The sequence below is a fragment of the Ostrinia nubilalis genome, chromosome 2 (genome assembly GCF_963855985.1).
Source record: "Ostrinia nubilalis chromosome 2, ilOstNubi1.1, whole genome shotgun sequence".
NCBI classification, from domain to species: Eukaryota; Metazoa; Arthropoda; class Insecta; order Lepidoptera; family Crambidae; genus Ostrinia; species Ostrinia nubilalis.
In genome coordinates, this window is record NC_087089.1 from 17,841,309 (window position 1) to 17,856,241 (window position 14,933).

Here is a 14,933-nt window from a genome sequence, read left to right on the forward strand (position 1 = left end):
TCCCTTCTGTTAAGATAACAAGGCAAAGTAGGGAATATAATATTAAATTCAGCTTCACAGGCAAAATATACAGGGTGGGTAAATGTATCAAACCCGAGAATTGTTTGGTTAGTCAGGGTTTCTCAAACTGTCGGCTCCACGAACGCCTGTTTCCAGGTGACAGCGAACCCCTTCTAGCTAATAAAATCCCCCTCCCCAAAAGAAACTAATAAAATTGACTATTGAAGAAAAATGAGGTTTTAATTTCAATTAAAGGTACCATACAAAATGCCAAAGAAATGTATTTTTAATATGTTATGTGTATGCCTGTTTTTTGTCGCAAATGGAGTAAATTTTACGAGTAATTTTGGAAAATATTTCAACCTTAGTTTCTGCCACCATTACGTAAATCTTGTCCCCCCAAAACCCCAAACTCCCTGGGTGTCGAATGGCGAACCCCTAGGGGTTCACGTACCCCACTTTGAGAAACCCTGGGTTAGGTTATCGGGAGCGTGTTCTAGTCTAGTCCCGAGAATGAGCTAAACACTTTGACATCTGTGTAATGGTAATTGGGGCTGTTTTACAGCAATAATGTAAAGTATGATGTGCTGTCGCCTGTTTATTACTCGTGTACTCGTTCCAGGTCATTTCTCAGTGTTTTATTTAACTGAATTACGAATGCTACAAATATATTACAATTTTTAAATAGATTACAACATGGTCACCCAAGTAGCAATTGGTATTAATGGCAAAATCTTACTTGTCTTAACCCTATCTAAATTTACACTTAAGCTAAAACCAAATTAACTTAGAATAGAGATTTTTTTCTTTAAGACTTTATATTCTTCGTCGAGCGCTACTTAAGCAAATTAAGAATACCCAAAACCAAGTTAAGTATTCTTTAGATAATTTGGTCTTAAGTTATTCTTAGCTTAAGTTAAAAAAAACTTATTTTACTAAATTAAGATTTTTTGTATGCTCACTTAATACTAAATAGTATAGATAAAGTATTATTTAAGTGTTGCAAAGTAAATAAAGTATTCGTAGATTTACTTAGGACTTTTTAAAGACCATTGTCTTAGAAATAGTTTTCTGAAGATTAAGTTAATTTCTTTTTGACTAGAATTAGTACATTTTGAGAAAAAATACTCTTAACGGGACGATTTCGATAAAACAGGATCACGCCTATTAATTCAAGGTAATGCACCTGCATGCGCAGCTAATTGTATTAATTTTTGATACAAAATGCGTGCGGTCGCCCGCAAACTAAATTATGCTATTACTAGCGGCCGCCCGCGACTTCGTACGCGTGGATCCCGTTTTTCATACAAATGTTTTTCCCGCTCGTTACCGTGAGAATTTTGCAATATCCTGTTGTAACTAAGCTTTAAGTTTACTAAGATACCTGCATGCCAAATTTCAAGCGTCTACCTTAAGCGGTTTAGATTTTTCATACAAAAGGATTTTCCCGCTAATTGCCGTTCCCGTGGGAATTTTGCAATATCCTGTTGTAACTAAGCTTTAAGTTTACTAAGATACCTGCATGCCAAATTTCAAGCGTCAAACTTAAGCGGTTTAGATTTTTCATACAAAAGGATTTTCCCGCTAATTCCCGTTCCCGTGGGAATTCCTAAGTATACTATAACCTGCCCAGGAGTACGAAAAATAATTGTACCAAGTTTCGTTAAAATCCGTCTAGTAGTTTTTGTTTCTACAAGGAACAGACAAAAATTTTACTGATTGCATTTTTGGCATCAGTATCGATCACTAATCGCCCCCTGATAGTTATTTTGAAAATATATTCCATGTACAGAATTGACCTCTACAGATTTATTATAAGTATAGCCTGACCAGGAACATAAAAACCCTCGCCATGTTGCGGAAAACTAATGGTACTAATTTCTTTTAATGGCAACAGTAACTGAAAACTTCATTGACATGTCACCTTGCATGTCAGTCTATTGCTGTCAAAGTGTAAACAAACTTTATTTTAAATGTGCGCAATTGGTTTTATGAATTAAATTGCTAAAATATTTTTATAGTCGTGAAAGAAAAGTGGTTCACAATGTGTTAAAGTATTTGTCGAAGAGAAATACTAAGGGTTCGGACAATATTTTCATTGAATAATGTTTCCGACAAAGGTTGTCAAATTGACTGTCATGTTTATCGTATAGTACAGTCCACTATGAAAATTAGCTGTGGTTTGTTTCAACTACCTATTTTAAAAATTTTGTCACTTTCTAAGTGTTGAATTTTATGGGATTGGGAAAGAAGTACCGAGTTTGAAGCGTTCATGAGCAGACATTACAGTTGAATATTCAAGTTCTGAATTTGATTATTGATGAATAATAAAATAAATCTACTAGCTCGATTGATGGTTTCATTTAATTTATTTAAATCAGGTTACCTATAATAATATTTTTTCGTTAATTTATGAAAATATCAAATTAGCCCGTAATCCTGAATCCTGATACATAAAGTTAGCATATTAATTTAACACAGGTACGACTGTACTCAGTGTTGCACTATCAAATGCAATTGAGGCGCCTCTATGCCAGGGTTTTTATGTTCCTGGTCAGGCTATACCTACCTATAGATAAGTAAACTCAAAATATGATTTCCTAAAATATTGTCTAAAATATTTTCGAAATTGTATGGTAAAGTTGGGTACAACATGATATTATACAATTTAACTAACTAGGTGACAGTAGGCCTACCTTTAAAAAAATCTTAACATAATAACTACCGAAAAATGTTTCTATTAATTGTAATCCACACTTATTTACGCTTCTCAATCTTCTCATTTAATAAATTAGAAACACTGTGTGATTAAATTTAACAAAATCACAAATTGTTAAAATTCCATAAAAACAATTAAATAAAAACTTTTACAATAAAATACGTCATGTGTTCATTAATACGGCAAAAATCATATGGCCGATATTCAATAAATTTAATTGCTTATCTCTGAGTGTCGCAATTACAAAGTTCAAAGAATACTTTACGAAATATGCGGGTGCTGCAATTTACCCGCCCTATATGTTATAACAAAACTGAAAACGTAAAAACCAATTAAAATCCTATTAGAACCATTTTCGACTTCCACACGGACAATCCGAGGGAGAAATCATGTAATTAATAAATTAGTTAGTAAATGAATTGTTCTTTAATGTATAGCAGGACCAATAATTTAGCAAGACTGAGACAGAATGAATACTATATAGTTTTAACAAAATAAAACTAAAGATCTACTTGATACCATATGCACTTAAGTAATAGTTCATCAAGTGAATTTTAAGTGTAAGTTAAATCTAATGTTTCTAAACTAATACTATGTAAAGTATAACTTGACTCAACTCTTTCTTCACTAAACTTACAAATTAAAAATCTTCTATACTCTTGCTACATTAAGACAAATTAGAATTACCGCCATTATGAGCTATGTGTAACAAAAAATAAATCAGAAATTAACCAATAATATCATAACAAGAGGACATTTAAATTGAAGTACGTCTTTGTTACACTTTTTCTAGTTGCATAAATGTCTAAGAACGTTTGCATAAAATAAAATCTTATTTTATAACCTCAAAGTTTTCTTTATACAATACAATTTCGTAATATTTTATTTATCTTATTAGGATTTTTTCAAGGCCCTCCTGTTTTATAACATTATCCATTGATTTTACACGAGAAACCACAATGCGTTTTATATTTCCTATGCAAAAATGACATTCACGGTCTATTCTAGACATAATATAAATTAGTTATTAAAATAATTTAATCGCCATTTTCATTAACCTTTATCTAAAGTTGATTTAGTGTTAAAGATCACAATGTTTACTAAATTAAAGTTCCTCTTTAATAAAAAGTGTCTTACATAGTTCTTCATGAAGTTAAATAAACCTTAGCTGTAAAAATAATTATTACTCTTAAAAAAGTATTCAAGATATCTTCAACTCTATTTCCTTGTCTACAGTCATACTACAAGTTATATTATAGTACTTGTTTAGAAATTCTTAAAACTACACTCTTAATTAGGGTTTAAGTCTGCCTTAAGCGTTGTCTTAACTCTGTCTCAGTGATTTCCAAAGGATTGTGCCCTTTTTTGCTTACCATTGTCTTGGGGCATAACTTCAAGATTTCTTGAGTGCGACTATTGTCTTGGCCAAGACAACGGCTGGAATTAGGCTACTAGTCTTCAAGATATCTTCAATGCCTTATGAAGATAATCTGTTGCTACTTGGGCACTCCTGTAAAGGCATTTTTTAAAATACAGCTGCTTGTTCTGGAATAAGGGGTTCTCTAGGCATTTTCCAATGGTACTCTGTCCAAGGCAGCCTATCCAAGCCAGTTGCCCAATGATGAATACGACACCGAACATTAGATTGCTCGTCGTATAAATTCTTGAAGCGACGGAAGCTTTACCCTGTATTTTGAGCCCAACATTTTTAGTATATTTTAGAGCATTATTTATATTAAGGTCGTGCCGATACAAAGCTCTTTCCTGACAAGGAAGATACCTATTTTTTATGGATTAGTTTTTATCGAAGCGTTTCTAGACTAATACGTGAGAGGTATTATGGTTGACGAGATAAAATAAAATGTCGTAAATGCGAGAGAAATATTATAGAGGGTGAACCGCAGAATACTGATAAGGTTTTACTCTTTTTTTATCTTGTCGGTAGAACTAACACAACTGACAACATTAACTAGGCATTCGATTTCATCAAGCAAAACTTTCTGTAATGGATTTGTTCGTACGAGGAGGGTTTACGCACTGTGCACTGGGAATCGAATCCACGACCGATAGATGGATGGAGTATAGAGTGGTCTTAACACGCTATGATGAATGGAACATAAAACAATGTGTTTCTACTTTTCATAAAAACAGCATTAACGTAAGCTGTGTCTGTTGAATGTAATTGATCTTAAACATAATATTTCAGATTACAAAACCACAATGAATGGAGGACAGAAATTATGAATGAAATGTTAAGGAAAGATACATAATCTCCCATTTTATACATCATTCAATTAGAGACGAAAAATATTACATGCAGAGCTTTTCACAGGCAAAAATTACATTTCTCCAGCAGAAACGCGAATGGTTACAACAGGCGTGGTTGAACAAAAACTTGATTTATATTTCAGTTAAAAAGGACGTGGGGCTAATTTTCAAAAGAGTATCGTCCTTGGTAAATCGCATTCATCCCGTAGAAAAGGACCGGGTGAAAAAAAATCTCAATGGGCCCGGACGAAAATTAAAAACGGTGCAAACGTGCGCCCGACTCTCTCACGGTGGTATTGTGATGTGTTATGAATATTTTAATTAGGAGGATTTAAATAAGGAATTGTTAAGGAAAGCGACTCTCTTTCCGGCTTAAAATTCGTAGCTTTCGTTGGAATGTTTATGTAAAGTTACGAATTGACTTTGAAATTTGTTTTTGCAGAGGAATTAAAATATTACTAGGTTTGTGGAATTTTTAAGGTTTCTTATTTGAGTGCACGGTGCTTAACAATTCTCAAACTCAATCCAGACAACTCAGAAAAGAGATGGGCAGACAGTGTTGTATATTATGATGCAGCATTAGTAGATATTGTGTGAACATTTTTATAGAGGTACACGCGTTCTTTCTCATAACAAATTGTTAAAATAATAACACCATGTTATACGAGTAGGTACTTTACATATTTGTACCGTGAAAATGAAAGGGCTAACTCTTCCGCTTTTAATTTTCCAAAAAAAAACCCCTCAGAATTCCCGTTTGACCTCTCCCATAGGTCATTTGCTTCACAAATCCAACCTATCACTTCCAAACTGGACCCTAAACGCGTCCTATTACAAAATTTACGAATGTGCCTAATTGGATACGGAGCGGAAGCAATTAAGGTTGTTACAGCCGGAAATAAACTGTATTTGCGTGGCGAACGAGATAAAAAAGGTAGGAACTGGAAAAATGGGGAAATTCTGACATTGTTATGGTAATCGCAGGGAAATCTGGGCTTGATGATCTTTGGAACTTGTAACTCGTTCGGATGATTGCGATGACTGTCATTTGTTTTCACGATGTGCATTATGCGTTGACACTGGGCGAAAGCACTTTGATGTTTATGAAAATTAAATGGAAAATAGCCACGCTAAAACACTAAAGTATAAGAATACCTGCCTAGTTGACGATTAATACTAAAGTGGTAGAAAGGCAATACATAGGCACCTAGGGGTAAAAGAGAAATGGGAAGACATAAATAAATTAATTGTTCTACTATAAACCCAAGTTTAAATTACTTTATGGTTTACTTAGCTGAACTTAAGGCGTTTCAATACAAATTGTATACTTTTTTGGAATCTAGCATAACTTTAAAGGTACTCGGCATAACTTCGTAGCAACCCTTCCATATTAAAGCACCATTTACATTACTATTCCAATTTATAAATAGGCAGGTGTACAATATGCGATCGCTTCCAGCTGTCAGCTGTAAAGTGCGAAGATCAATGAAGTGTCGGGCCTTTGTGCGGCCGAGCATGCAATATCGCATGTCAACTGTTTATGCTTTCAGCTCCTCGCATGAGTTTCATGCTACCAACAATATCCATGTGCAGTGTGTCTGCTATTGTTGGTAGATAATTTATTTTCATATGACCATTTTAGCTCTTGACAGGTATTTTCCATTTTATGCGTCTGGAATATTGGCCACTACGGACCAGCATAGAAAGTAACAAACAATTTTTAAGTTACTTGTCATTAACTTGTAATTTGTCGGCCGTTTGGTGTAGTGGTTCAGAACGGACTACTATGCCGAGAGGTCCCGGGTTCGATTCCCGGCCGGGCAGAAATTGAAATGATGAATTTTAATTTCTGTGACGGGTCTGGGTGTGACTATGTATAATATTTATGTATTTAAAAAAAAAGTATATAAGTAGTATATCCGTTAAGCTAGCACCCATAACACAAGCATTAAGTTGCTTACTTTGGGGCTAGCTGGCGCTGTGTGAAATTGTCCAAAGATTTATTATTATTATGTTTGTACGCTTTGGAGCTCACGGGTCAAAAGTGGCCCGGTCCTTTATAAGGCATGCGTGGGGATACAGATCCAACACGTAGAGGCCGTTTTAAGCGCAAAATAATCGACAAAAGTGAAAGTGGTGCACATGCTGGATCTAGTCTCTGACTATATCATGGGATGTAGCCAGAGACCATCCCCAGCCTGTGCACAGGAGCTATTGCAGTTATTGGAGAATGGACTAGGGTTATGGATGAAGGATGGATGGACTGGTTACTGGGCTATGGATGGAGACTACGGGACACCTGCCTGGTTCATAGTCTCGGACTGAAAAAATGGCAGGCGGTGACTAGCCAGCGACTAAATGGGCCCCCCCCTGGCGTCATGGGTCGTATAGACCGGACTGAGGGGCAACATTGGCGTCTGCCAGCTCAGGGGTGTAGAGAGGTGTGCTGCGCTTTCTCCGAGGTTACTCGCGGCGTTATGCCCTTTAACACTTCCACCCCTGGAGCATATAGCTCTAGCGACTCCACTCTGGCCGGCCGGTTAAGGCAAGCCAGAGGTGAAAGTCCTGCAGACCCTCTCGGATTCCACTTCGGCAAGCCGAAGACGAGGGTCTTGACTGACTCTCGGGAGCACTCGGATTAACAACTGGCCCCGTGGTGTCGCTACTCACCAACAGCTCGCCACAAAGCTGCCCTGCGGGGCTATTATTATTATTATTATTGTAATTAAAATTATTGTTAGTTTCAGATAGCAATGAAAAATAATATGGCAGTAGATTTACAAGTAGAGTTGAGTGACAAAACAGAAAAAAAGTATTAGATAGTGAGACACGTCGCGTCGCACGTAGGACCAATTTTTGTAACACATATTTTGCAAAAAGGTTTTGAAAATTGTAGAAAAAGGGTAGCTTTCTCGTAAGTATGATTAGGTGCTTTATCGTTTGCAAACCCAAATTTTTACCTCTCTAATAACATTAGTCCAGGTTTGTTTATTCCACCGCCGTCTTCAAGGTCTATGAATCTGGGGTGGATTTGGCCCTCTTTAACATTCACGTGCTGTTGCAACGTTCAACCCTTCCCAACCTCAGCGTTTCGCGAAAAAATGATAAAAACAAAGGCTAAAACTCCAAAAAAGTCCCTGGGCTGTTTGAGCCTCGAATATTACGCGAAATCCCAGGCTCACGTTTTTTAACGTCTGCCTGCTTGGCTTTTGTGAACACGTAGACACATGTACCTACACTCTTTCACCTACGGGTTTCAGGGCTGGTCCAAGGGAAACGCAAAAAGCGAGTTCGCTAACAAGAAAAGTTCCGATATGAAACTATGTGGGCTTGGATAGTTCTGGGCGCTGCGGTTTTAGCTCTTTTGCTTTGTGAAGTTATTTTTTTGAATGTTTAAAAGAGTCGTCCTCGTGTTTTAGTCAAAGGCTGGGTTGATAAAAAGAAAATTGTCCGGCTTTTTAATAATTTAAGGCTAATTTAATTAATTTGAACACAAAACGTCATTTTATTAAGTCATTATAAAACTTTTTATTCTTACGTCAAGACTCCATGTTTAGGTCCAAGCTGTAAATTAAACCCAGGACCAACAGTCTATAATGTTCAAATCTTACTAATCTATAGCTACATCATGACAGCATTGTCTCTCTTTAAACAGTTGATATCAGCTAGATTTTACATACCGCCTAAAACTTGTACAGTCACGGAATGAAAAGGTTCGTCAGTTTTCAAATTGATTCCTTCAACGAATCGCGAGCACATATTACCTTTTGAAACTATGTTACAGAATAATCTCGAGTTAGAGAAAATAATCTTTAACTGTTCGTCAGTAAAGTTCAAAATTATTCGGATCAAAGTTGTTTGACGATTTATCTTGTCAAGAAGATTATTATGATTGATTAACTAAAACCTTCTTGTTGGTTCAACCTGCCATTATTATTTCTATTAAATAAAAAAAACTTTTGTCAATTGGTCAATGTCATCATTGCATTGCACTGATGGGATAGAAAAATAAACAAGCAAAACCTTATTTGTTAGCAAACGTCATATTTATTTAAATGTTAGCAGCCCTGTTTCTTGCACTGTTATGTTGGCAGGTTTGACTCTTACAGTACCTAGTGCAAGCGAAAACCGACACTAAGGTGACGAACCTTTTCATTCTGCGACTGTACATTGTTGTGAGTTGCATATCATGGTCACCCATCTACTAACAGTCGTTGCTTTGGTTGCTTTACTTCCATCAACACTACGGAGAGTTGCCATTTAAGTAGTACGCTCGTTCCTTCAATCAAGTAAGAGTCAATCTTCATGATTTGAGCCAAACACAAAAATGCACTGCGGTCGGGCGCTTCTTCCCCGAAATAGTCCTTGCCTTTTTAATAACCGTAAAATAGGGCCCAAACCAGACGTGGCTTGCTAGTTTTAATCAACGTAAGCTGTGGCTTCGCTGTGTGCACCTTTAAACACCCTATTCCACGGACCTAGGATTGGTTTTTGAACAACCACTTACAGACTAAATCCGGTTTACGTTGGAGTCATAAAGAGCAAAAATATGTCAAACGTCTCACAGAATATGGTGGATAAATATTGAGACAGCGCTTAGAAATGAAGATGAAGTTTTAAATTGAAGTTACTTAAATTTTTCATGAGTATTTTAAATACTGAAATATTATTTTACGGTTAAATTCTTGGCTATTGCAGAACTTTGTGGCAATTAGTTATCAAGAATTGTTTAAAAAGTGAATTTAGTTTAGTTTTTAGTCATCTTTTATTACTTAGTTACAACTCTTATCTTAATATTACTATTATTAGATTTCATGAATTGTATCGGTGTCTGTCTGGTGGCATGATTAAATTAGACCAGCAGCCACCAAAAACAAAAGAGTATTTTAAAAGAAATCTTAACACCGACATTTATTTATTTATTTATTTATTTATTTATTTATTTATTTATTTATTTATTTATTTATTTATTTATTAATAGGTACAGTTACAGTACATAGAATACTACTTATTTAGTAAAAAATACAGCTACAAATCACTTACAAATCTATGGACCAATTACAACTGCACACAACTATGCCTAATAACTTAAGTGCTTAGATAAAACAACAAAAACTAATGTTAGCTACAACAACAACTAATCCCACAATCTAATCAGCATTTCTTAATTTATTTTTAAAAACCCGAAATGTATGCTGTACAAACAAACATAGTACAAAAGTAGAAAGCTTTTCATAAAAAAAAACCCATAAAACTCATTTATTTCTGTAAATAGGCTTAAAAAGAGCACTTTTACATGTCCCAGTATTGCCCTACCTACCACTGCTTCAGGACAATAAATGGGCCAGGGCTGAGAAGAAGCAGCGCAAGAAACTCAGTCACTATTGTCAGCCTCTTTTTCAACGGTTTACAGGCTTCAATATTTAAAAAACGGTTGGATGAAGACTTGCCTAAAATTTAAAAAGAAACATTAACTTTATTCATTTCTCACCCAAAAAAACTTACTTTGTACACAATCAAGAACTAAGTTTACGTTTAATTATCTTTCGTTTGCAATGCCTGGCATGATTTTGAGAAATAAGCGAGTATTGTTTGCATTTTAAACTCCGATAGCATTCTGTTAATTACTTTTGCATTAAACATTTGTTTGTCACGTCATGCCACAGAATAAGTAATAGTTGGTCATGCTATGAAAAAGATAAACAAATACGAGCATCTTTTTGTGTTCAGGTGCTAAATAAGAAGATTAAAAAAGGGCAGTGCCAAAAGATGATAAACAAAATATTCTTTAGTAACATTAGGAAAAACTAAACCATTGTTCTTAGAAAAGTTCAGTCTGTTGACTTTTACACGCCTCTAAAAAAGTGTTTTTATTAAAATCCTAATAATGATCTGGGATAATAATGTAGGATAGTATTGAGTTGAAGCAGTTACATGTAACTCACGCCCGTATTCACAAACATTACTATGAAGTCTCAGAGTGAACGTGGACGCACAGGGTCACACACGAACCAATCACAGAGCTTTATTCAACGCTATGCGTTCGATTTGCTGCTGCACTTAAGCAAGCATCGTTTGTGAATACGGGTGTCAGTCATTGATTGATGAAAGCCTGTTTTTCCACGTTTTAATGGTAGTATATCCAAAAGGCTTAAGTTATGACAATTTATTCCATACATATCCACTGTAGATTAAAATACGAATATTGAAAGAAAACACAGTGTAATGGCTGTCAAACGGGCAAAGGGAAATGGTTAAATTGGCCAACCCAAAATAGTCGGCTCCCAAAAACTACATGCGGTCCTACACAAACATTGGCCGTACATCCCGATAGTTGGCATTGGTTGTAATTCGTCCTAATTTATTCTCGTCCAATCCATTGGCCAATTAGGCATTTACATATCTTTGAGCACACGTCGATTCACCGATCCGGCCATTGCGTTCCGAATTTCGAATTCGGCATTCGATGTTGCACGGTGTCCGGTATTTCGGTTGAAATGTTGATAACTATGTGCAGCCTAAAATTGAAAGCTGGGCGTATTTACGTGGTGAGAAATCAGAAACCGTGCCGTTGAATTCGGACCGTTGTTTGTCCTTTTGAGGGTTTCGAATATTGATGACCTGTTATCTTTTTGTGTGTGCACAGCGGCATTCCTGTTGATTATGCACGCACGACACAATAACAGAATGCGATTCTCACAATATTTTGTTTTAAACAAAAATATTACGGCTGAAAAATATGGATCACGGAAAAAGGTCTAATTTGAGAAAGCAGTTGGCAAGATGACGCAAGAAAGGTGTTTTATGTCCATTATAATTACATTTCTTCCTCATACCTACATGGAATTTCCCTTAAGTCTTTTATTTATTCATCCACTGAGAATGAATGCTTTATGACAGACGAGTGCTTATGACGAAAATTACACACTAATGCCGTAACATTAATATTAGGTAGGTATTCGAAATAACTCTGCATATTCTTCTTCTTCCTCGGTCCCTCACTGATGAGGATCGCGACCACAGATAGTGTTCCTCTACAGACTGCGAAAACCACAACTCTGCATAATATACTCATTCTTAATTCATTCTTCACTTCATGTGTTCCAAGTCAACGTATACTGCGATTGAACGATCTAGAACTCTAGAATATCGTCGTCCGAATGCGTGCCCGAGAATTTCACCGGTCGTCCGGCACCGTCCGGCGCTGTCCGGCATTCCCGTGACCGGTTGATATTACGCTTCCGCATAAATTGCGAGCCTCGTGTTTAGCGGGGTTAGAATATCGGAAAATTGGACGCCATTGTTTGGCTTAATTTGAGGCCATTTTCGTTTTAAACACCGCACGTGGAGGTGACAAGGTAATGGGATGTAGGTATATTGTTTTATTCTGGTAAAATTAAGATTATTTCGTAGTAAAAGGAGAAAAATACACGTAGAGACTAAGTTTCTTACTATAGAGAAGATACTCGTAGTAAGAAACTTACTGGTCTTTATGGAAGACATTTGACTAAAAATCAATCAATCAAGCTCAAAAAAACTGTTGACCGATTATTATGAATAGTAATATTATTATTCTTTAAAAAATCAGTGAAAAACCTTACAAGATATTTAATTAAACTTTGACCCATTCCGTGTTAGTGAACTTAATTTTAATTTAATAACAACCCAGAAACCTGTCACATGTTTTTGCATTTAAGATTAAGTGTTATCTCAGATAGTTTAGGACTCAAATATTTTGACCCTTGTCCAATCAGCGTCATCGGAATACCAACGAGCCGATTAGCATATCTACCCGCCGTTTATCTTGGCAGCAATTATTCTAATCCAAACTGATCTTCATGACAATGCAATCCAAGCAGACTTAATCCAACTATGGATTGAAAAGATAACGGCTGACACTGCCCCTGATATCTCAATTAATAGATTCAGTTGATTTATGTAAGATTTTGGAAAGAGCATGAGGTTCAGTTATCAAAATAGAAGCAGAGTAACGATGCCTTATAATACGGTTTATAATTTAAGCGAAAACAGGCCCATGGTCTAAGCGAAAATAGTCGGTGTTGGACTGGCCGAATCGAGATCCGAGGAACGCAGATATATTCGAACCCCACCCCGCTGGACTACTGTGGCATTTTAGCTTACCACGAGAGGTAATAAACGGGACTAATATGCTTTCCTTGTCCCGTACCTTCGTTTAAATATTGTAGATTTAATTAGTTGAAAAAATAATAATACTTAAAGCATGTTTTGAATTGTAATCCTACTATGTTTTAATTAATCATTATTCGTTCGTTCGTTTCAGCCGAAAGACGTCCACTGCTGGACAAAGGATTTCCACAAAGACCGGTCCTGCGCCGCTTGCATCCAGGTACCTCCCGCGACCTTCACCAGATCGTCGGTCCACCTAAAAAACGGGACTATTCCCACCTCTCGTTCCCACCACTGCAACTCCTGTGTAGCCAGGATCTACAGCTTGACCGCCACAAAAACCCAACCAATGAAGGTCAAGTTTGTCCCGGGGGAAAGTTAAACTGTCATTGGACCCGCAACGAAATTAATCAGAAGAACATAGGAGGAGTTCGAAATTAAGGTTCGACTTCCCTCCATTGCAAAGCGGATGACAGGTGACAAACAAAGGTTTAAAACCTTTAAGAAAAAGATTATGCACCACGGACAATAAATTAAATTAAGGGGGCCTATCTTATGAGCAATTAGCAACTACCTGCCATTAATATTTTTCACAAAATCGCTTAAAAGCACGGAAATTTTTCCTTGTCGCGACAAGATCGGTGTAATAAATTGCGGAAACAGATGTATGTTGTATTGAATTAAGCATTATATCACGTTCATGTTTCCAAAGATCACACTCCCACAAGATATGATGGGCAGACTGCTCATGACTGACATCATCAGTGGAACACTCGCAAAAAGGAGACGGAACTAGTTTGAATTCGTGAAGTTTATGTTTAAAGTTGCCATGTCCCGTGAGGAACTGCGACGAGCAATGGTCGATTTCTAACCATCGCCTAGTTAGACGTTCGCGTACATTCGGGAAGAATTTATATAAGTGACGTCCTTTGACTGACGTATCCCATCTTTTTTGCCATTCATTAAGTAAATCTTCTTCAACGACTTCTCGGGAATCAAATAATCGACTTATTTTAGAACGATCGCGGCTATTTAAGAAATCGGAGGTTATATTTTCCCTTGATGTGAAGTACATAGCCGCACGCTTTTGTACCTCTAAGTCGACCGGCAGTACACCAGCCAGGACTGGCAGAGCCTCCGTGCTCACAGTTCTGTAAGCTTTGCAAAGAAAAATCAATGCAAGGCGTTGACTTTGGAGTAGTTTCCGTCGAGCGGCTCCTATAGTAGCTCTGTCAGCCCAAACTGTCGGTCCACCTAGTGGGACTAATCATTATTAAATTTTTGTAATTATCGGAGCGATATCGTGACGAGGTATTCCTGGTGTGCTTTTAGGAATAATTTTACAAGCTTTTATTTACTTTTTATTAAGGTAAGCTTGTGCTTGTTAGGTGCGCTTTGAGGAATAATCTTGAGAATAATTAGTACGCAAATAAAGATATTATGAATTTTAATTTGTATCTCCGCCGATTAGCAAGCAATTTCTAACAGACTTTAAGTAACATATCCTTCCCATAATCTTCCTTCAGACCATCAAAGCCTTACTCATTTATTCTTATTACCCGCTCCGTTCGTATAAAGCTATCAATAATACCCGTGACGTAGCTTCAATATGCACAGACGTAGATCCAACTTTTGATTTATGGTTTGCATCTGATCCATCCGCGAACAATAGATCGTTTGGATTCTGCTTTCGCCAGTTTTTCGTGTGACACTGAGGTCTTCTAATCTATGGTATCTATTCGTTATTGGTTTCTAAAAACTTTTGTGGACATTTTCTGTTTGTGTTTCAAGTCAATAT

General features: G+C 36.5%; 1 protein-coding gene across 1 annotated transcript in view; it reads left to right on the forward strand.

Moving 5' to 3' along the window:
* Positions 1–14,933, forward strand: part of LOC135085468 (neuroligin-4, Y-linked-like) — a 104,490-nt gene that overhangs the window by 2,553 nt on the left and 87,004 nt on the right. The gene's annotated exons all lie outside the window — the stretch shown is intronic.